Raw genomic sequence first — 23,234 nt, 5'->3', positions numbered from 1 at the left:
ACCAAAACATGATTAATAATGATGTGGTTTCATCATGGTTCAATTCTAATATAAAAAATATCCTACATTTGGACTTACTTTATAGATTAGGCAAGAATATTACAGATTTACATGACTCCATGGCTATTAGCGAAGTTTTGTACTATGCCATCTTAGAATCTGCCACTTCGGATGGTTATAAAATGCATATATTATAATTTTTTAAAATGTTGAGTATACATTTCACCCAAAATATAAATTCATTATCATATCTGGTATGAAAATATCTAGATAGCTGCAGAATAAACAAAACATAAAATGAAACCTGAATTAAAGCAAAACTGTCTTGTGGACTAATACATATCTTTTTATTATGATAGGAGAAAAAAAGGTTGACATGATGGTGTTTTAAAATCAGAAACACTGACACTGCATTATAAATTATTCTCTCTCTCTTTGTAGTTTATATTCATATAGTGTTAAGCGTTTGTGATTTCTCACCTCCAGGCATCCTTAAGTATGCTTGAGAACCAGAATAAATGCAAACTCAGAAGCCTTCTTGAACTTTAAGATGAAGGCCACTATGAATTTACTAGAAAATTCCATTAAATTCCTCATGCACATTCTCTACTGTCATCTCAGCACATTTATGATAAGAATGTGTAACTGCCTGCTTTGAGTAACTCTTCTATCTGCTATCTACTGGCTTGCCTGTCTCTGTTAATAGTGCTTTGGATTTCAGAGGATAATACAGTCTGGAATGAAACTATCTCAGGTTTAAAAAAATTATTCTCAGACATTAATTTTAAATATGAAGTAGAAATATCTGTGTTTAGCTAAAAATGATTAATGGGATTGGACTTAATGTGCCAAATTACCATATTACAGTGATTTTATAAGCTGTGAATCTTCCTTCTAGAACACCTTGTTTCTATTTCATGATAAAAACATTCCCTCTTTCATTTATCTGGATGTGAACACTATATGAAGATAAATTACATGCCACAAGTTTCCACATACCATCACACCCCTCATTTTCTGATACAGAAAGCTCTCTTACAACTAAATCAACAGAAGGAACTTAACATGTTAATAAAATAAAACAGGAACTTGGTTTTATGGGATTATGCTGAGCAGTATAATGAACCAGAGGATCCCAAGTACTTTGTCATGCATTTCATACTCAACAAGATAACCAAACAATCGTTTTCAAAAAAGGAAATCTACTGCTTGTTATTTAGAGTAACCATTTTAAAGCACTTACTTGATTTAGAGTCACAAAACCCTAATAAAACCAGTATGGTTTAACATGAGTTAAACATAATAACCTCTGATTTCAGAGATTAGTATGAACTAAGGGATACAGATAAGCATCCAATGGGATCTTCTAAATATCTAACCATCTGTGTTTTATACCTGTTAATATTTTGTGTCCATGTAGGGCAGGAAAGGAGGGAAAAAGATTAGTAGGTCAGTTATATCTCAAAAATGTCACCCTATCTCAGCATAATTATATTAGCTAAAATAAAAGAATACAAGTTGAATGCAGTAATATATGTGACACTAAAATAGAAAAGTAAATTAATCCCCGCAATTAATTACACACAATCTAGATGTGTGCAAAGGATCAGGATATATGACATGATACAGGTATCTTATCACATCACACACCATGTGGTCTAAGAAGCCAGCACAGGTATTAGTCCTTTGATCTTATTCCCTAACATGAATTTTTTTCAGGGCAAAGTAAATATAAATCCTGAAGACACTGGAAAATAACAGCTGAAGGTTACACAGGTAACACTCAAACTATACACTCAAGCATTGTATTTTAAAATTTAAAATAACTCAGTCAACCTGATTAGATTATGCTCCATCATGTGCATAAACCCAGAACATCTAACAGATATTTTTGAGTTAAAAATGCTGTCTCTAATGATTTGACACCGATGTTTCATAAGGCTTCTTGGCTGCCAACAATCACATCCATCTGTTGTGTTGGCAGCATGCTCAATCACAAGGTGTGCTGGATCTCTTCATTTTAGGCACCATTGCCAGAGAAATACAAAAACCTTTGAACTGAGTGCGAATGAATTCAGAAAGTACCAGTTAAAAGCTATCTGAATGGGACAACAAACTTTGGGCAGAAGATAAAAAACAGAAGAAAGAATTTAATAAATCTAACAATGGTCATATCATTGCTTGAAGAAGTGGGCAAACATTGAAAAGAGCCATTACTATCCAACAGTCATGCTAAATGATAATTCCCAAGAGACACATATTGGAAATAACAGCACTATCTCCTATTTCTTCCACAGAGCTTAAAGACCACTTCTTGACTTCTCTCTCATACATGCGCATATATAACTATACATACATAAAATATCAATACACATGTGTGTACTGAACATATACATATGTATAGCATATATAAATATTATAGACAAACATATATTAACAAGATGTGCATAAAATATATATACACAGATCAATTTTACTGACAAGCCCTCTGTGGTTCATTACAACTACAAGAAGCAAAATCTACTTGCTATAAAGTCTTCTGTTTATTCCCAGGGGGAGAGAGGTAGTCACTCAATGCTTCTACATAGCAAAGCACATTTTCCTGCACAGTTAAGAGGGAAAAAAGCCACACAAAACAGTGTGGCTAATCCATTAAGAGAAGTTCTGTATGTTATAGAAAAATTCTGGAGCTTCAAACTTTCTTCCTTTTTGAAGGAGAATTAGGAAGAGGTCTTCACTTGGGCAACAGTTTTTCCAGCCATCATTTCCATGCTAGCCACCAGTATATTGTTTCAAAAGTATTTAAGCAGGGAAATCTCACTGGAATTTCTGGTTGTTTTTTTTTTTTCTCCGCAACTATCAAGAGATCCTTAAATCAATTTATCAGCTATAAAATCTGGTATCAGCACACGAAGTAACTTTCAGATGAATGATTTCCCTTTATTCCACTACACAAATTCAGCCCTGTTACTCCTCAAGGCCTCAGTAAAACAGTCTATGACAGACAATTTTGAAAAGAAGTTCCTAAATTTTCGTTTCCTTTTTATTTCTTCCTCTGTACAGTCTGCCCAAAAAAGACTAAATTCATAGAAACAAAGCTCAGTATTTTAACATTCACTTCCAGATACTTGGGGTTTGCTTTTCTAGAACTGTGGTGACTATGCATATCAGGAGAGCAGAGGAGCAGTTTAGAACCCCTACATTTGGTTCAGCTGTCGCCAAGAGTTGAGCCCTGTGGGAAGAATCCTGCTGTCGGCAGCATTTCTCTCTCAGCTGTTTGGCCACGGGCTGCATCGAGGAGCATCCTCACTGCCAGCCAGTTACAGTCTCTAGTGAGAATTGATCTGATTTTGGCAAGAATGGGCTTTACACCTTTGCCAAATGTGACCAGAATAGATGAAGACAGTCAGGTCCCTACACAGTCAATGCCTGAAGTGCCACTCAGTAGTACATAACTGCAAACAGAGCAGCAATGGGATATTCAGATATAAGGTTGTCAAGGAGCAGGAGGTTTTTCAGCAATCAAAAGTGCTTTGTGATATTGTTTGATGAAACAACTACAACGTATAGCATTAGATGTCACAAAGTGACAGCAAAATGTGAGAATGCTGATCAAACCAAAAAAAAATAAAGGTCCGTACTAGAATGTAATATTTTAGCTGAAGTAGTGAAACAGTAATAACTATTTCATTTTTAATGCTATTTTTGTAGGAGTAATTCTTTGAGGTTTCAATCAATAACTGCTACTTTGTAATTTCTACTTATTTGAGGAGTGTGCCACAGAATCTTCACACAAGAAGCTCAATGTATGAAAGCCTCGGTTTACTCACCACAGAACAGCTCCATCTATAATTCTGCTGGCTTGTTGATCGCCATCTTTGTGAACTTCAAATTATATGGCTCTCTTCTTAGTCTGGAGGAAGATAAAACAATTCACCTTTTGTAAACACATTCGTGAATTTTGCACACAAAAATACAAATACAGTCTGCAAGTACTTTAAGAAACAATACAGTGAATCAAAATAAAATTCAGAGCCTGACTCCATTACTTTGACTACTGAAGCAGTGTTTTCCAGCAACAAGATTGTTTTACAAATATTTTACATTAATGCTAGTATGAAATTATGTCAGTGTATGGCTGTACAATAAGAATCTGTAACTCAGAAAACTTAACTATGTTCTTTTGTGGTGTGATAGGGAGCAATGAGCATTGATAGTAACTGAGTGACATCCAATTTCCTCAGATCTTAGACCTTTCACCTGTCACATGCAGGAACATCAAGTTCTTTTCATGTTTTGTTTTCTTAAAAATTGTTTTTATTTCCTTAAATATGTAAGATTAGTCTTCTACAAACATTTATATAAATTTTAATTATCAAGTTGAATTCATTTATCAGATTTTTATAGTAATGAAAAATGGCAAATACATATATAAAAAATATAATAATTTGTAAACTGAGATTTTTTTATTTTATTTTATTTTAGCTGCTTTCACTTGTGGGAGATGATCTGAATCACAGATTGGCAGTTATATCCAAAGAATTTCATGTGGAAAAACTGATAAACTTGAAACTGGTAGTTGAACAGTTCTAAGGAGGATAATGCTTTTGGCTTCAGATCTTAAAACAGTCAACATTACAGTACAGGTTAAAAGTATTATAATATGCACTAGTAGATTTTCAAGGCTTTCATCACAGAAATGGGAAAGAAAGCAGTCTTGTAAGTCAGTCAGAGCATTACATCCCACAGTTAATTATTTGCCTGTGTAAAATTTTAGCCTAAATTAGCTAAACAGAATAAAATACCTTTATGACCTCTCCTGGAGACTTCTACTGATGACACAATATTTTGTATTTTAAAAGTTAGGAAGTCAGCATTTACCATACAGAACAGTCCTTTCAATACGCTTACACTGAGACAAAAGATAAAATAACTTAAAGGCCTAGTTCTCTTCTGCATTATATATCTGCTTAGCTCCATTGGCAATTCATCAATTGATTGATCAGGTTCAAGATGATTTCAAGTGTTCAGATGGGCAGACAACACAAGTCAGGAGTATGACATAGTGTATGTCAGACAAATAAACCCACCAAAGCTTGGCATTTTTATAAGACTCTCCTGAAGACAATCATAATGAAATACATCCAGTGCTTCTGAAGGGTCCAGATTTCTGCAACATCCATGCTAACTCCAAGCCTCTATACTCTTTTTGTCTCAAGAATATAGATGCTGACCACCACTCCAGCAAGCTAGTACAAGGTATGCCTAAGCAAAGACAGGCCAGAACAAAAATGATAACTTCTTTGTTATTACATGAACATGAGTTCATTGAGAAGTAAAAATCTCTCTCCCAGTTTTCCTTCCAATAGATCATTCAAAAGTTACCCGTATCATTATCAAACACATGAAGTCACATTCATCTGTAGTGACATTCGTGGAGCTCCTGATACAAGTTCTGGCTCTGAGAGAACGGCATTATTTTATATCCATATAAATCAGGAAAGTACTTCTCCCAGTGCTTTTCATACTATTCCTGTTACACCTCAAGCAAATTACATTCTTTTCAAGAGTAGTTCATAGAATAATTTTTCCAGAAAGCAATCAATAAAATCTCCCCTCATGCCCTTCCATCTCTCTCTGCTTTCCTGAGAAATAAAGCCACCAGCTGCGCTGGCACCTTTGATACATGACTTGAGTGAATTTTTCTGGACATACTCCCTCTCAAGCATGTAAGTTGTAAAACTGTTGTTCTGCTGACCCTACACCACTGAGGTGGGTTCAACCATTCAGTAATCCTGGAGACAAACTGACTGACTTCAATCTTGCAATGAAAGGAAACCAGCCCAGCTGGAAACCTAAAAACGTATGACAAAAGTCACACTGACTGTTCAGAAAGAGCGAAAAAATTTCACCAAAGTTAAGCAGTGTTTTCTCTAAATCAATAATAAAAACTGCATTATTGCTACACAACAAATAGAGATGCAGCAAAGCCTCTTCAGGCTTTAGGAGACTACATATATTTTTATTCCTGAATTTCCTAATTATATTATGTATTTTTAAAATACTCTATATTCACATCAAATTATTAACCTATCAATTATTTTAAAATAAGGCATAGATACAATAATTTCCTCAGGGGTACGTCAAATTATATAATTCACCTATTTCTAGTCATAAGCAGTGATAAAGACTTGTAATGACAAGTAGTATTTTAACACTGGTTATGGTTAACATACCATTTTGTGCTAAAGTAAGGATACATTTCATTTTTCTCCTACTCCTTAACATAAAATGGCAATGATCTTAATTTAACTTAGAAGTAAAACAAGAGCTAATTCAGCTACAAGGAAAGCAAGTCTAGTTATGTAAGCCTTGGGATGAAACTTCCCTGCAAATGAAACATTTGAAATGAAAATCAGCCTGTTACACTTGCCTTTATACTGGGCCTAGAAGCAATACAGTTACAGCTCATCCATTCAATCACTTCTGATTTCCAGAGCTTTTTTTCCAGAGGGATGTTTAAATGAGATACCTAAATGTATTTTATGCCAAACAGTCCAAGTATTAACAGAACTGACTTTGGGTCTTATACCTAAGAATAATTACAGAAATCATTTCATCTGTCATGTGAAGAACCCAGAATAAAATAAGCTGCCACAAAGCATTGTGTCATGTCGTCATACGCATGCACACGCACACATTTTATACATAGAATATTGCAGTTGTTCGCTTTCCCTCGTACAGGGACACAGTCTAAGGTTGCAGCCTTCCTTGGGGAATATGCTATCATTAGATTTCCCATTAGGGCCTTTTCCGTGGAGAAAGGTTTTTCCTGTATCACAGGTTAAATCATGCTAATTTCAAACTAGAGGCAGTTACATCAAATTGATTTTTAGAAGCTGAAGAGAGGTAAGGTGGATGGTGTTGAGAGGAAGCAGCAATGTGTGTTTTCAAAATCGTGCTTGCATATTCTGTGTTTCAGAAGCCCTTGAGATTTGCATTGCTCTGTTTACCTCAGGTCTACTAATTCCTACTCTCATACCCACTGGCAGAACATCACCAACAGCACTAGATTTCTGTGTTGTAAGCAGAGCTATGGCTCCTTTTTGAACTTTTTGTCACTGTTTCCTAGAATTAGTCCGAAAGTATAAATATCAGACAGTTGTTATATCTTTATGCCTGACAGATGGTAATTTCTCCAAACTGAACTGAGAAAGCATAACTAATACAAATAATAATAAGGTATCTCTGACAACAGGAAGAGTCATCCTAAGAGTCCCATTTCACCTACGGGAAAATGAAAACCTCATTAGGTATCAGAAGACCATCTGAAGAAAGATTTGGGACCTTCATTCAAGAAAAGACAAAACCAGATTTAGGAAGTGTCAGATTCTGAGGTGTGAAGCAGTCAGGGGATGCTGTCATTGCTGGGAAGATGCAGAGTGAGCTACTCCTGCTCGTCATGGATAGACTACTGTACATTCCAAGGAAAGCAAGTGGTGGGGGCAAGCAAGAGAAGAGTGGGGGCCCTCTGAAAGTCTGTGAGATTTTTAGAATTTGCTGTCTTAGATAGGATGGCTATACTCATACAAAGAATTGAAAAAATCAGTCTTACTAAAGTATTTCTGCATAGTTTAAAATTACCCTCTTTTAACCTAGCTTATATAAATACATGCATTTGTGTGTAGATATACATATCGATTATATACTGGATCTCATCTTGCAGCTTGAAAAGCTACCGTGTGAACTATGTTCATCAGAAAACTGCAGGCTAGCTATTAGGCAACCATCTATTGCTGTTTAACTAATGAAGATTTATGCAAGCCAAAAAAGTTCAAAAACCACCTTCGTAATTCTTCAGGAAGAAAATATATAGCGATTTTTTTTTGTTCTTGCTTTTAATAAAATTCAAAAGCTAGAAATAGGAAAAATGACAAATTAAGGAAAAAAAAAGTGTAAAATTCGTCTCCCACCTACTAAAGCACACAATGTACCACCTTCCACAGTATCCAAGATGGGAAAAGGTTATTTCTCAAGCATCCAAACATATTTAACCATTAATCTCTCCCTCTACCTCTCCAAAACAATTCCCAAGCAATTACATTTTTTTTTTCAATTTTTTGAAAGCCATTCCTCCCTTTCCTTAGGAAAGCTGGAAAATTCATATAACCTATTACCACTAAGGAGCATGACTTGCTTTAGAGTTGGGATCATAGGCCTTCTTCTCCTGTTATCTGTTAGTTTAACAACCCTACAGCCATGAAAAAAATTTCACAAACTCTACAAACTCAACTACATTACACGGAGAAGTGGAAAACCATGAGAATTATGTTGGGTGAGAGTGATAGTCATGCATTTATATTCAGGACAACATGGTCCTGTGACTACAGTGGGAATACTGATTAACATGTCAGAATGTATAATTGGTCCCAATAAATGAATCCCTGAGGAATTTCTGGAATTTCCAAGGTCACCAGTAAATATATAAATATACCTGAAGTCTCTACTTAGGTGTATTTCATACCTGAGCATCATTTTCAGCTATAAAGAGCAGTTATAAACAAGTTGACTAAAGACTTTGTTTTAATTCCACAGGTAAATTTAATCTTCTCTAACATTAGGCAGGGATCAGGCAGCTTTCCTCCCCAGCTTGGAAAGTTCCCATTACAGTCAGTGGTGAGAACTTCCTCTGGGCAATGACGCAGTCTGCTCGTGACAGGCATCTCAGACTGGTGGAGTAACACCTAAAGCAACTCAAAACCTCACAGGTTCTCCTAAGCGCTTAGTTCTGACTAGATGTCCAGCTGGTAGCAAAAGGCAATTAGGTGATAAAACTCTCACTTGAAATTAATGTGAAGACCCTGGGTTAGTGTACTAAAAAGGAGAACTAGCAAAGCTTTTAAATTCCCTCCTCTTCTAGCACTAGTTATTTCAGACTGATAAAGGAGAACAAAAATATGTAAGAATTTTTGCACTTTAATCTCACAGTTCTGTATTAGATACTTTCTTCTTTCACAGTATAGGAACCCATGTGAAGTGAGCAGCAAGGGCAAAAGCAACTGTTATTAAGCAGAGAAGTAACGAGACATTTCAGTGCAGAATATTTGAGAATTTTAAAGACTGCATAGGTTCCCTCTATGTATCTCTCTCTTACCAGTATACATAGTTTGCCCACACTGCATGATGATAACAAGACATCAAAGTATCACTCTTACTCTACAATGATGGCAATTCAGAAGACAGATTGCAAATTTTGCTGTAAATCAAAACTGTTCAAAATGTTCTCCAGACTCTCTTCTTCCAGCAGTGAACAATGATCAGCTTCTGGAGCGTTACTTCAGGTGTTCACTGCCACCTATTTAAAGAAATTCAGCATCCTTGACATTGAAAATGGCTGAAGATACCAACTTCTATACAACAACAGTAGCAGAATGATGCCATAGCAACTTCAATTACAGACACCTGAAAGAAATAGCAGCTCCTGTCCTGTATCTATGCCTCTTATCTATTTAACATGAATTTGCATTAAAACCTCATATATCTTGGCATCGAGGTTAGACTGCATTGTCATTACTCACGTAAGTTCAGCACAATATCCTGTAAACCTAACACACCTAGGAAAATTATTTGTTCATGCATTTCACACATGAAAAAGATACAGCTGCTTTTAGAAGTTCCATTTGACTCCTCCTTGCTGAGATATTCTTCTTCTGGGTGCACACTGAATTATTGTTCAATATGCCCTCCTCATATGAAGTTCTTATTAAAATCCTCACTCTGGTTTTATAAAGAGTTTGCAAGATGAGAACGTGCCCTATAGAAACCAAGGGTCTGCCTTAAGGTATTTGTTTTTCTTTGTTGCTATAAAACAGGTGCCATTTTATTGACTCCTAATATACTTGTATTCAGTAGACATAGCAAGTACACACCACAGCGATATTAATATAACAGGGCACTAATCAGGAAATGACATTTTGAAAACCTCTGTATTTTTAAATTGCGTTCATCTAAAGAAAAAAATCAACTAAACCCACCTCCCTGCTTAATTGGGTAGTTTAATCCACAGACCTGTCACAGAAAGAACACAACTGCCAGAAACACCCAGTGTTCACATTGCTGCTAAGATTAAAATCAAAGAGAATGTCAGCATTCCTTTGGAAACAGGAAGAATCAAGGTAGAGGTTTTTTACTGCAACAAAATACTGTGAAATACACGTACAATGGGAAAATAGAGTGTATTTATTTCTGTTGGGGGTTTTTCCTCCTTGTGTTTCTCAAAGCATTTTTCTTATAAAAATTTAAAAAAAAAAATCCTAGAAAAATAAAGAGTGGTGATGGTTCATTACACACTTCTTGGTAGGAAAACACATTCTTTCCTCCAAGGCCAAGGAACACCTGTTGAGTTTTAGACCAAGATTTTCTCAATATGGGTGCTTCAGTTCCCAATCACCAGCTGTCAAGATAAAAACCAAGAAATATCTAAAATTCACTTTGTGTTTAGAAGTTAATAAAATAAAACTAGAAAAATCCTTATTAGAACCTTTTAGAACTCTCGTTCTTAGTTGGAATGAAAGTTCAAAATTGGATTGATAATTTCAGACAAAATGATTTGGACTGGTTTTAGGTCCTACTGTTACAGAATATGCAAAAGTCAGGTTATCTCAGAAATATTTCATTATTTTAACTTTTAAATGGGAAATCTCTCTCTGTTGAGAGTGGAAAATCTAACCACTTCTATATGTATGTTAAATTGCCATGCTTTTCAGTAAATTCCAATTGCAAAGATGCAATTAACTGAAATAGCTTTTTTCCCCCCAGGTAGATCAGTACTTTAAAAGCACGTTTCTACCAAGCTTCATTAATTGCTGTTTTGCAGCAGATGATCACATACTAACTGTTGTAGGACTTGCACAGGAGAATGTGTTTGTAACAGTTGTCCATTCACTTTCAATCTTATTTTCCCCAGTGTAATTTCATTGACTTTTCTCCATGAAAAGTTTTGTCCCATAAATGCTAGCTGTGATTATACTTAAATTCTACCTTAACTAGCAAACACAAAGCTAGGTAGCATCTAAAAAGGATTATTTTAATAAATAAAAGTCTAAAACAGTAGGTCAAAATCATCTTTCGGTTATACTCAGATAAATCCTGAGTAGACAGTAGGCTTCACTAGTCATGCCAGGTTTCTTTTTGTGTGAAGTATTTTTGTGACAGTAAAATTTTTCCCATATACCCACATTCCTCAGGATAAGCTGTTACTACAGCAGGCCATATCAAAGCTTTCACAGCTGAAAATATTAGGAAAGTGTCACAAACAAACCATTTGTAATGGATGAGTTGTCCCTATATGGCAAACATCCAGAAATAAGATATCCTTCTGTCAAAGGAGCTGAGTTCCCAGACATAACAGCAGTTATTGCTCGAATGCTGGAGACATGAGTTATTTAATGACTAATCACCAGATTATAACATAAGTTACACAGTAAAAAGCTTTCCTTTTTCATGAAGTCACCTCAGGTTAGTCTCCATGGCAGAGATACTGCTATTTATTTTAAACTCGACCAAAACAACAATTTTCTGTTTCCCACACATTTTAATTCTCCAATATGTTGCAAAATTCTGAATCCAAATCATATTATTGCCTCATAGAATCATTTAAAAGAAAGTATAGCTTTGTAAGAGCTGATTAATAGACATTGAGGATTCCTGGCATCTTGGAGAAAACAACTATGAAATAGCAACCAAAAGAGACATACCACTCAGTGTATCTGTAGAAGTGAACTAACAAGACACTGAAAAGCTTACAGAATGGATTTTTGCAAAAACTGAAGGCAACTGTATTTTAGTTTAGTTACAGTTTACTCCATATGGTGAAAATTGGTACAGTTGACAAAACATGTCTGTTCCTCAAAATCTTCAGCAATTTGAGATGTATTACTCCATATTCTTTTGATTTTTTTTTTTAGTATTCCTCAGAAAATTCAAATTTTAATAAAGGAAAAAGCATTTAAAGTTCCTATTTCAGCTACTATGTACTGCTTTCAAAAAGCTACTTGCATATGCTAAGTGGAATACTAAAAATGGACCAGTACAATGTAAAGTTTGTTTCAAACTTTCTGAGAAATTACTTTCTGGTAGGGTTGATTGTCAATTCAGTATTGCTTTTGATTTCCTTAGACTAGATTTAGCAATAGAACTGAATGAATCAAGGCACATGGGAAGATATCTGCAACATAACCCTCCCAGGCTTTTATGTTTAGATCAAAGGGTATTGATTTACAATTCTGAGGATGAAAACAGTGGTGAAGAAAGCCAGGCAGCTTTAAGTAAAGTGCTGAGATCAGTGACAGATCTGATTTTAGCTACAAGTTCCATCAAATAAAAACAAGGCCAATGGTCTTGTCATAAACATGCCTTCCTTTCCCCAGCCTGCTTCTAACACTAGCAACTATGTTAATGCAAACAAAGTAAAATAAAGTTATGCAGAGAAAACAAACAAACAACTTCTGTGTCCCAGGTCAATCACAGAATGAATGCAAGTGAGAAGCTGGAGGACCACAAGAGAAACAGCAGTAAAAACTGGTGTAAGATCAATCTCCACTGTACAGAACAGCGTACACTGCTGCCTCAGCAACGAGGGAACAGACATCCTTCCTTTTAAAGATGCAGTCCATAGGCAGGGGAACAGCCAGTACTAAAAGCTCTGCAAATCACATCTATGCTTTGTTTTGATTTAGGGTGAGTAGTTATTTTTTTAATCTTCTAGCCATTCCTAAGTGTTACCATTCCTAAGTGTCATTTTACCAACAGAGAGAAAAGCTTTCTGAAGAAAAGGGGAATTATTTTTCTTTTTTTTGTGACTATCAATTTAATATCATTCACACAGGTGCAAAATCCTCCATTCTGTTAGTCAGCTGATGTTCTGATTTTCTTTTTTAAACCTCATTAAGGCAGCAACAAAGTCCATAATCCTAAATACATTAATACTAAACAAGAAGAAGCAAACAGTGCAGCAGCTGTTACATTTGCCCTGGGAGGTGGCAGAACACGGTGGAGACTGTAAAGCAGAACAGCAGGGGTAGGAGAAAGTGATTTTTTAATAGCACGACAATACAGCTTTGTTTTCAGAAATGGCACTGAGACAATAAATAAAAATTGATTTAAATATCACTCAGTGCAATCTCTGAACCTAAGCAAGAACTTCAGCAGAATAGTATTATTTCTTCATAAATCTAAGACTAAATGGATATGGGGAGTATGTATAACTAAACTTTGGAGCTCTTAGACAATGGTATTTCAGCTGGATGCTCACATAGTAGTATAGTTTTTCCTATTCCTCCTAAATCCGAACAAAAAGCATTTTTTCTTGTCATCACTGTCTGAAAAATAGCAGATCTTTAATCAGAAAGTGGGTATACTGACTTTATTTTATGAAAATCAAGGCAAGAAAATCTTAGCTTTCATCCACAATAATATTTTTGGTAGACCATTAAATGTTAGTAAAAATTTTTTTTTCTAAAATGACTAAAAGTAAAAAATGGATTAATGTCTTTGTTTATAATGAATTCATATAACTACATTTTCATTCCTTGTCCTCAGTATTCATTTATTTGTCACTTGGGCTTTACGAAGAACCAAGTAATTGCTAATAATAAATTTAACCTGACCAAGCAGAGACATCAGCAGCTTTTGTACCTTTTTACAGAAGGTTCTTTTCTTCTCAGTGGCATGGTTTTTTCAAGGAGATAGTCTCTTGAGCAAACCTGTTAACACGTACTTCACTGAACCTAATAGAAATAATAACGCATCATTTCTCAAGCAACAATGCTCATCATGAGTTTAAAGCTCTGAGGACACGAAAGCATCTCGATAGCTAGCTAAGGGTGAGATACACCACTGTCCCAGAGAGCCCAGAGAGCACATGTGCAGAGGGAGGATATCTGAATTCCCCCTTAAAACCCAGGGCAGAAGTGCTGCTTTAGTCATTTAGATCAATGACACAGTTACTGGATCACATCTCAGGGCCCCATATGGTCTCCCCAGACAGTTCTATCTGCACCACACTTTTTCCTATATATAAAAGCAGTCTTCCTCATCAAGCCATAGGATCTCTTGCCCCCTCTACATCCAGCGAGCATAAAGACTTTGTACCAACCTTCTATCTCAAGGTAAAATCACTCTGCACATATCCTGGGATAAGACATAAAAAAATGCAGAGAGCAATCCTAAGACATAAAAATATCACAGAAAATATATTAAATGTATTGTAGGGTCCAAGGGTTTAAAATTGTATGGTTCCCTGTCCTATTTGAAACATTTCAGGAGATTAAAAGAAAGCATGGTAGGTCATGGAGAGGGCTCAGGAGCCTCCAATTCCAATACCTCTTCTGTCACTGAATTTCCCTCAGAATGAATGCATAAGCTTAAACTGAGACTGTGAACATGTACACCAGCAAAAGCGGAAGGCATAAAAATAAGAGCAATGTACAGAGGAAAGGGATGTCAATAAACAAATCAAATTACTCTCAGAATATTGCAGTGACAGCAACTATCCAACAATATTTAGCGCGTTCCTTTTTAAAAATTAATTACTGTGCTGTGAATTGTTAAATTATTTCATTTAATCATTTAGAGTTATCTGAACATCACCCTGCAGAATAGACTTCACAGTAAAGTAGAGGCCAGTCTGATTCATGTGTAGACATGGGAAACAGAATTAATACCCTTTGGCAGGCTGGAGGGAGTGGACAGAAAAAGGAAAAAGTGCAAACAATAAAAAAGAGGACCCTTTTTGTTACAAACACAGTACCTTAGGTAAATGCTCAGCAATTTTTTTCATTTACATGCTATTTTTCCTAATATGGAAGATAATGGTCCTGGGTTAGGGGAAAAAAATTGCATTAACTGAATTGATTATTTTTCTAAGCACTTGTGTAGTGTAAGTGATGCAAAAAGAGCAAAAGTGGCATAGAAAAGGATTTTATCTTTATCCATCAATTCCAATGAATTTTACAGTCATTTTTGTAAATACAAGTATACTGACCAATTTTTTCATGGCACTGTTTCTCTCTAGAAAAATCAGAAATAAGAAATGTGAGGTGTTTCAGTAAATCCCATGACTGCCCACAGCAGAAAGTGAGAAATGGGATTGATCAATCAGAACCTGTTTTTAATCAGAGTCAGTTTTTAATCAGAACCTGTCATAGTGCATTGTTGCACTTATTGCAACAAGAGTTAGGCAACTCTGCTATTAAAGCAGGCTTTGTTGCAATTTTATCATTTCGACATTATAGATTAATGGTTATTCTTTTTGACAGTATTACAGACACATAAAATTACACTTCTGTTATCAAGCACAATCCATTTCACCTTGGAAAACAACCACTTTCCAGAAAGGGACAACTGAAGAGAAACTTGCTTTGACTACTGAGGGATGACTGAAGCTCAGAGAGGTGAACAGATGCACTAACTAATTAGAAGTTATTATACGTAATATATTGCAATTTTATTTCAAGAACAATCTAGTTCTTAAATGTACTTATTTATTTCACCTACTTAGGTCAATAAATAGGAAGTCTAAGCTCAGCATGATTAAGAATTAAAAAATGAATTTATAACAAAGTACAATCACAATCCATATTGTCTTAAAGCCACTAAATTTATAACTATTTTCTAATTTAGATTTTATACAAAGAAGGACCAAAGACTGGAAGATGTTACATAAAATACTTTTTCAAAGACATATAGAATACTAATCATTTCATGACAGGATAATAATAGCACCCATAAAATATTTAAATACACAAGTATCTATTGCAGAACAACATCCATTAATAGAATTGGCATTAAAGACAAAAGAAAATGTAAAGCAAAATAATTCATGCAAAGAATCTGAAATACTGAATTTGCTTAAAACATTATCTTTGCAAACTGTATTGACACATGCAGAGGTAGGAAAAAATAATTTAAGAACAGGACAAAATCAGACACAGTTTGGAGACTATTACATCACAAATATTATTTTAATGACACTTTATCCAGTCTCTACCAGAAAAACTAGTCATCACATATGAAACTGTTTGACAAACACAGCTTCCTGAGTAGAGAAGAATGCAAGGCATCTCTGCAAAGGCCTTCTGAAACAGCTTACTGAAGTCATCCAAATAAGAACACTCTGCTGTGATCTCAGTGACTGAAATACTATGGTTCGCAACGATTTTTCACCAATAGCCATTTAAAAGACTAAGACCTACATTCATAGTATTTGTTAATGCAAGAGGTCCTGCTTTCTACAGCAACCCAACCTCACCAAAATAGAGCCCAAAATACCAGCATATTAATTGGCCCATGGAGCCTTCAAAGACAATGTTAGATCTCAGTCATCACTATACACTTGTAAAAACAGCTTGTGCCATACTACACAAATCATATTAAATAATTTCCTGTTTAAGCTACAAATCTAATGCTTAAATTACCTATAAACCATTAGCCTGAATAATCTCAGGGGAATGTAATTACATATACAAAGTCTTTCATCTCAATTAGACTGAATATAGAAACAGTAAGTAGTGAATAACTTTTCATAAACAAAAATCTGCTGCCATTAAAGAGATCAAGATTTGTTATTGTTACACACTGGGGCAAAGAAATAATTACAAAATGAAGATTCATCTAACCAGGATTCAGCAGCATTCAGATTTTAATGTTTAACTCATAATGGGTCTGCAGGGCAATCACAGTAATGGAATCAGAAACAGATCCAAATGTCTCCATGAATCATAAGCTGGTCTAGATTTCACTGAAGCAAATTTAAGTAGCTAAGAAATCAGCACATACTATGAGAAGAGGACCTAGCTGTCATCTGGCTTCAGGGCTGCCCAGGCATACAGCCACTTTCTCATCACACAGCCCTCATCCTTACTGAGAAACCTATTCTGGACTGGAACTACGTCCAGTTAGCACTGTAAAGGAATACTGAGTCACCTTCATTGCACAGAGAATGGAACTAACTGCTTTTCAGAGTAATCTCACATTTCCAGAATAATCTCACAAAAAAAAGGAAGATCATTTCCTTTTTAATGGCAAATTAATCAAGTTTTCTGAATAAATATTTCAGTGCAAGTAGTGCTTAACTCACTTACAGGCAGAAACACTGAGATCCTCTACATGAATATGCATTTTGTAGAGGGCTCAGTAAAACTTCAGAACAAGGAGTTAGCATTGCCTTGAAAAAAATATTTAACATGATATACTCTTCCTATTTTTACAGTAAAGAGGCAAGAATCTTCATCTCCAGATGCTGCAATGTTTCATTTGTATTAACATGCCCCCAGTGAAGCAGAAAAATTCCTAATCAATATTAAGGAGTTGCTAATGTATCAAGGATATTAATTAAATACAGCATGAATGTGCTGCGAGACCTAGTTACAAGAAAGGATAACAGTAATCAACATTGCTTCTCTCCATTCCCACTTTTCTGCCAGAAAATGTCCTCTCCATTTGCTAACCCACCCTTCTACTCTATTGTTATGACACTTTCATCCAGCAGCTTGTTGTGCTTAGAACAAAATTCAGTAGAAGACAAAAAGCAGTTGCAACAAAGTATCATCTGCAATTTGGGTTTCCCTTAATTACAGCTACAGAAAGACAAGAAGTTGTCTATGAAATAAATGAAATTTTCTCTCCTTAACCCAAAATGACTTCCAGCCTTTCTATTACCTTGCCTGCAGTCTGGCTTGATGGAAGCTAAGGATTCATGATAAGACAATGAAGACCAAATAATGGATTTTTCAAACTTTGAAAAAACTTTAGTACTGGGCTCTGTTCCCTGCACTTTTTTGGTCATCTCTAGTTATACTCTCCCAATAAAACTGCACAGTTAGGTAACAATTTCACAGAAGTACTAAAGTATGTGTTTAATGCATTTCTAAATCAATGCTTTATACCATGCTCAATCACTCTGATTTCTGAGTGATTCACAGCAGAATTTTACCACTTTTACTTACAATTGATGCTCTGAAAGTGTGACTGAGCCTAAAGTTTTTCCTCATTCCTCCAGTGTCATCTCAGGCTCTCTCTATTCAATTTCCACACATCAAAGGGATTCTGAATGATAACTAAAGTTTTTGCTCTCCAGATACCCAGTACTTAATTCTGCTTCAAAGATGGCCAAAAATATTGCATGCTCAGTAACAATAAAATAATAAAATGTGTTAGTTTTCTGCTGTAGTTGTTGTCTTACATGACCTATCCTTCGTAACACAGAAACTATGAATGCTTTCAGAATTACCAGAAGCATTTGGATATACTTAACTGGTGTTTCCCCAAAGAATTTTCCTGTTTCTGGAAATAGCTCAGACCTTTGGAAGGAAATTCAGTGAGATCCTACAACTGGACAAAAGAAGTTAAATTCTATTCACATATACATTATGTTTTAGGAGTTAAATAACATATTCTATAAATTATAAATTTAATTAATTTATCGTCAATTACCTTACTGACTGCTCTCTATTCTTAAAAATTCCTTTTTATCTGCATTTTAATGCTGTATTTTTTTCTCCCCAGCCTGCAGTTAGTCAGGTAATGTTTTCTCTTTCATGCTCTTTTAAAAAAAAAACAAACCCTCTTTTTATTGTCCGTGCATTACGATCCTAAGGCAAGAGTATTCTCAAGTTGACATATAAAATTTCCTTGAGTGTCTTCTAAAAGCTTTGAATGGTTTTTCCACTATTGTAGCCTTAAATCAAGGCTTTGTGAAAAAAAATGTTATTAGATCAAGCGATTAATATCTCCATATGACCATTTGCTTCCAGTAATCATTTGTGCCTGATTCATTAAATATGAAGATTTAATTTTTGTACTACATAGAAAGATGTAATGATTTGATTTTTGGTATTATATTATGTACATACTTCTACTACATTGTAGGTTTCAAAATTATTAACAAATATAACTTGATAACATGCATGGCATGGGGATACAAAACTATCACAAGCATTGCTGCAATGTCACATTCGTTTTCCTTCCTGTAATGAGTGAGCTTTAAAGAATCCTCAATCTGTTTTGCTCAGAAAATATTAAAAAGAGCAAAATTGCTCTCTACGAAATGTTTCAGCTTGAATGTGAAGTAAAACATATATCAGTAGTAGCACTGCTTTTTCCAAAATTAAGCTTCTAGCAATCAAAACTGAAGCTTTTTAAATATCACTATGAATTAAGATACTTCATGTACCAAGGGTATTCCTATAGATTTCCATGTCTTTAGGACATAGGCACCTGCTGCTGTCCCAGAACAACCTGGACTTGAATAATCTTTGCAGTTTTGTAACTCCCAAAGGAACTGGTGACTGTTGCAATTTCTTGAGAAGACTGCCAGGAGAATTTGTAACACACAATTCAGGAAAATGAGTTAGGTACCCAAGCTAAAAGAATGACCTTCCTTGGCTTCTACACTTTCTCAAAGAAAAACATTATTTCCCCTAAAAGACTCAGAGCAGTAGCCTCATTTAAAACGTTCTGACTCATGCTCTAGAGAAGACAATTTGTCTCAATCAGCTCTCAAGAAAAGCACCTTATGAGTTGTTCTGATTGCATTTTGAGGCATAAAAACTACTAGCAAACTTGCACTCCTTTTACAGAATAACATGGCAGATTTTGCAATAGTTTTATGTTACAGATTTCTTCATTAAAAACAAAAAACCCAAAACAAACAAACAAAAATAGAAACATGAAATTCCTAGACAGTCAAAATCTCCAACTGAAAAAAATCCACAAAAATCTAAGTAGAAAAATATAAATATTGATAGATGTCCATACAGAAAGCCATAATTTTATATTACATAAAGACTCTCTTGAAACAGTAATAGAGAGAAACAAGAAGATATTATTCAGGCTGGTCCTGTATTAGTTTGAATTAACTTGATTCAGGAAAAGGTAGTTTAGTATCATCCATGTGGCACCTTTCAATCTACCACTCTCTTAAAGACAATCAAAGTACTCTGAACCTTCTTCTTGGTGACTGCTAGTTACAGGTTTCCTTTCAAATGTGGCTGAGGGCAGGAGGCTGACCGAGTAATTCAGTGATGCTGAGAGCTGCCCACACACACAGACATTTTTTATGGTTTTTATCATGAGATCTGAGACACACAGACCATGAAAATTAATTAAATAAATGGAATCCAAGAAGTAAGGTACTGAAGAACTAGGTATACAAGCTAAAGCTACATTAAAAGCTTCTTGCAGGAAAAATGAATTACTCAGTAAAAGTCTCACTGGACCTATTCTAGAATAATTTCAGCATGATAACTTTACATATTCATAAATTCAAAAAAATGCAATCTGCAATGAAGAGACTGGAAAAATTGAATCACTTTTCCTTATCGGTGTTTCACAGTCTGTTCTATATGAACCTGATGAAATCTATGCTGCAGTGTGTGCCTGCTCTACAGGAATGATTGCAGCTGTGAAAAAAATTGCTTCAAATATTCAGAGATTTCAAATATTCAGCGATTCAGGTTGTTCTTTAAGCAAATGACAGCAAAAAACATAAACTACATGCCAGAGCAGCAACCATGTTACTTAAAAATTTCATTTCCATAAGGTTCCATTAAGTATCTTCTCCCAATTTTGTCCTTCCCAAAACTCCAAACTAATAACTTGAAAAGACTTTGCTAAACTAGAAGACATTAGTAACTACCTAACACAAGAAAGATTAAGAACATGCCCGCCAGTAACAATATAAAAATAGACTCAGCAAAAAGCCCCATTTCAATTTCTGATACTTAAAGAGTCATGACACTCTTTCCCTAACAAGAGTGCCAAACAGTAAAGAAATGAGTTATTACAAAAATAAATAACATTCTACTTTTTAACGTATCATAAGAGAAAGCATTATGAATGGCCTATATTAAAGCTAAGTAAACAATCTGCAAAGAAAAATTGATCTCATCTAGTTTTCAGCTTTTAAAAAAACTGAAGTGAACTCATCAGTGAGTGATTTTAGTATTCTCAATGATGATTATTCTTGAAAATATTTAGAAAATATTGTAATTGCTGTAATTCTGAATTGTTCAGAAGCATTTCTAGGAATCGATGCTGCATCACTTAGTCTGAATCAGGCAGAGAAACCCTACAGAATTCCATAAATAAATTAATGCAAATACATCTATAATTAATACTTCAAAATTTGCATTTAAATTTCATTGTTTACAAATTATTGTGCTTATTTCTTTGGAATTCAACTTCCATTACTATTTGTGCAAGCAAAACTGACAAGTTTAGAACTTTATGCTGTGGGTCAAAGAGCGATTTGACAAAAATTTTAATCTCCTTTTTACTTTTTCTTTTTAGATCCAGATAGGTACATAACTAGCTTTGACAAAGTCCCAGTTAATCTCAAACCCTCTTTTAAAAGGACAAATCCTTTTCTTTCATTCTCTCCTAAGAGCTCCAATCTATTGAATTAAGGAGGTACGTTTTTATGAAACAATCAATCAATTCACTAACTTTAATGTTATTTTGCAACAAAGAAAAATCATAGTACACAGAACCACCACCAACTTATATACTGTCATATTGCACTGGGAAAACAAACACTTGTGTAAATAGAGTGTAAATAGAGATTAACTGACTATCCAAATCTTCTGTAAACTTCCTGATAAGGTTTCCCCATTCTCTTCAAATTACATGGTACCATTTACTTACCTGGACCAAGAAAAGATGCAGCTCTGAATTCTGGACAGTAACTCATTTCAGAAAGGTAGGATTCGTATTTCATTAAACTTTCCTATTAACTTGGTATCTGTACTTTAGCACATATGAATCACTGCAAGACTAAAGTCAATTTATCACTATTGTATCAGCTATAAATTACTGAACAATGAGAAGCCCATCATATGTAATACAGGAGAAGCCCTTTTTGATTTACTATGGGTTCCCTGTAGAACACTTGTATTGTCAAATTCATTTTAATGAGAAGTTCTTTGAAATAATGATTCAAAAAGCAATTTTCATTAATTAATATTGTACATTTAAATGAAGATCTGGGAAATGGAAGATAGAAGCTATAAAAGTTCAGAATTCAATGAAAAACTCATCCTTACATAATTCTGATGACCCAAATAGCATCAATTTCACAGAAAGTTTCTACTTGAATTCATTCCATAACTAATTTGCAGGTCAGCCCACTGAGTTCCCAAGTTCACTTTTAACACCCACAACCTCATAGCATAGAGGCATGAGCCACGGCTCTTTGTTATCTGGTCAACTAATTAGCTGTAATTACTAAATTTCTGCTGTTTACACTGGACTTGGAAGACTCTCCAGGTATTTAAAAATCAATCCTTTCTGTCCTGTTGTGTAACACAATATTTTCCAAAGCACAGAGGAGGGAACTATACTTTCAGTTTCGAGAACACGTCTCAAATTATTGTAGCTCTATTATTAACTTCCATTGAAACCAAACCAAAGACATTAAATAGCTTGACTGCAACACAGAAACTTCAATCCTTCTTGGTCAAGACCTGCCAAACCAGCCAAAAAAGAAAAATTTCCAAGTTACAGCATCAGCCAAATTAATTCTGACCTTTTCATTTTTCTTTTTGCTTGTTTTCTTGGGTTTTGGGGTTTTTTTAAGACTATGGCACAACAGTAGATATTAATTTGGTTCACCTGACTGGCACATAAAAACTACAGTGAAATTTTATGCAAACTTGTAGCAATGAAAATGTTGTGCATTAAGCCACGATTTTAACTAAATTCCTAGAGATTGGTGATGTGCCCCTTTATAGAGCAAGGGGTCCAAGAATGGGAATTTGAAGTTGTTTACAAGCTGAAAACAGGAACCATTGTTTTCCATTAAGAACTTCTGGGAGTCAATTTAAGAAGCATCCAAAAGGATGTGGTTCTTGTGACTGATAACATACAAAACACCAGATTAAGGATAAAGGCCAATGCACAAGTTTATCCCTCAGGAGCTTGGGGAATCATGGCAAGAGAACTTCTCATTCCAGACTTTTACAGGAATGACAGACTATGAACTCAAGCCCACAACCTGAAACAGATCTGATTCTGGGATTTAGTCTTTCTTGGACTTGGAAAACAGTTTTGCCTTTCTATTCTCTCTATTCTTCTAGCAGAATGACCTGAAACACTAAAGTGACTTCAATGTTCTTTAAATTGCACAGCACTGTAGCAGTGGTGCCCTACTACTTTGTTCTTCCACTAACCTTGACCCT

At 35.0% G+C, this 23,234-nt stretch overlaps 1 long non-coding RNA gene across 1 annotated transcript in view; it reads right to left on the bottom strand.

Moving 5' to 3' along the window:
• Positions 1 to 3,365: 3,365 nt before the first annotated feature.
• The window catches only part of LOC116790871, a 71,491-nt gene continuing 51,622 nt past the window's right edge, over positions 3,366 to 23,234 (bottom strand). The window contains exons 4-5 of the long non-coding RNA XR_004358523.1: positions 3,831 to 3,913; positions 3,366 to 3,455 (exon numbers count right to left, since the gene is read on the bottom strand). This is a non-coding gene — a long non-coding RNA (uncharacterized LOC116790871). The remainder of the gene's footprint in view (positions 3,456 to 3,830; positions 3,914 to 23,234) is intronic.

Source organism: Chiroxiphia lanceolata, chromosome 9 (genome assembly GCF_009829145.1).
Source record: "Chiroxiphia lanceolata isolate bChiLan1 chromosome 9, bChiLan1.pri, whole genome shotgun sequence".
Classification (NCBI taxonomy): domain Eukaryota; kingdom Metazoa; phylum Chordata; class Aves; order Passeriformes; family Pipridae; genus Chiroxiphia; species Chiroxiphia lanceolata.
Note: the sequence above shows the minus strand (reverse complement) of the source record. Positions and strands in the feature narration are given on the sequence as shown.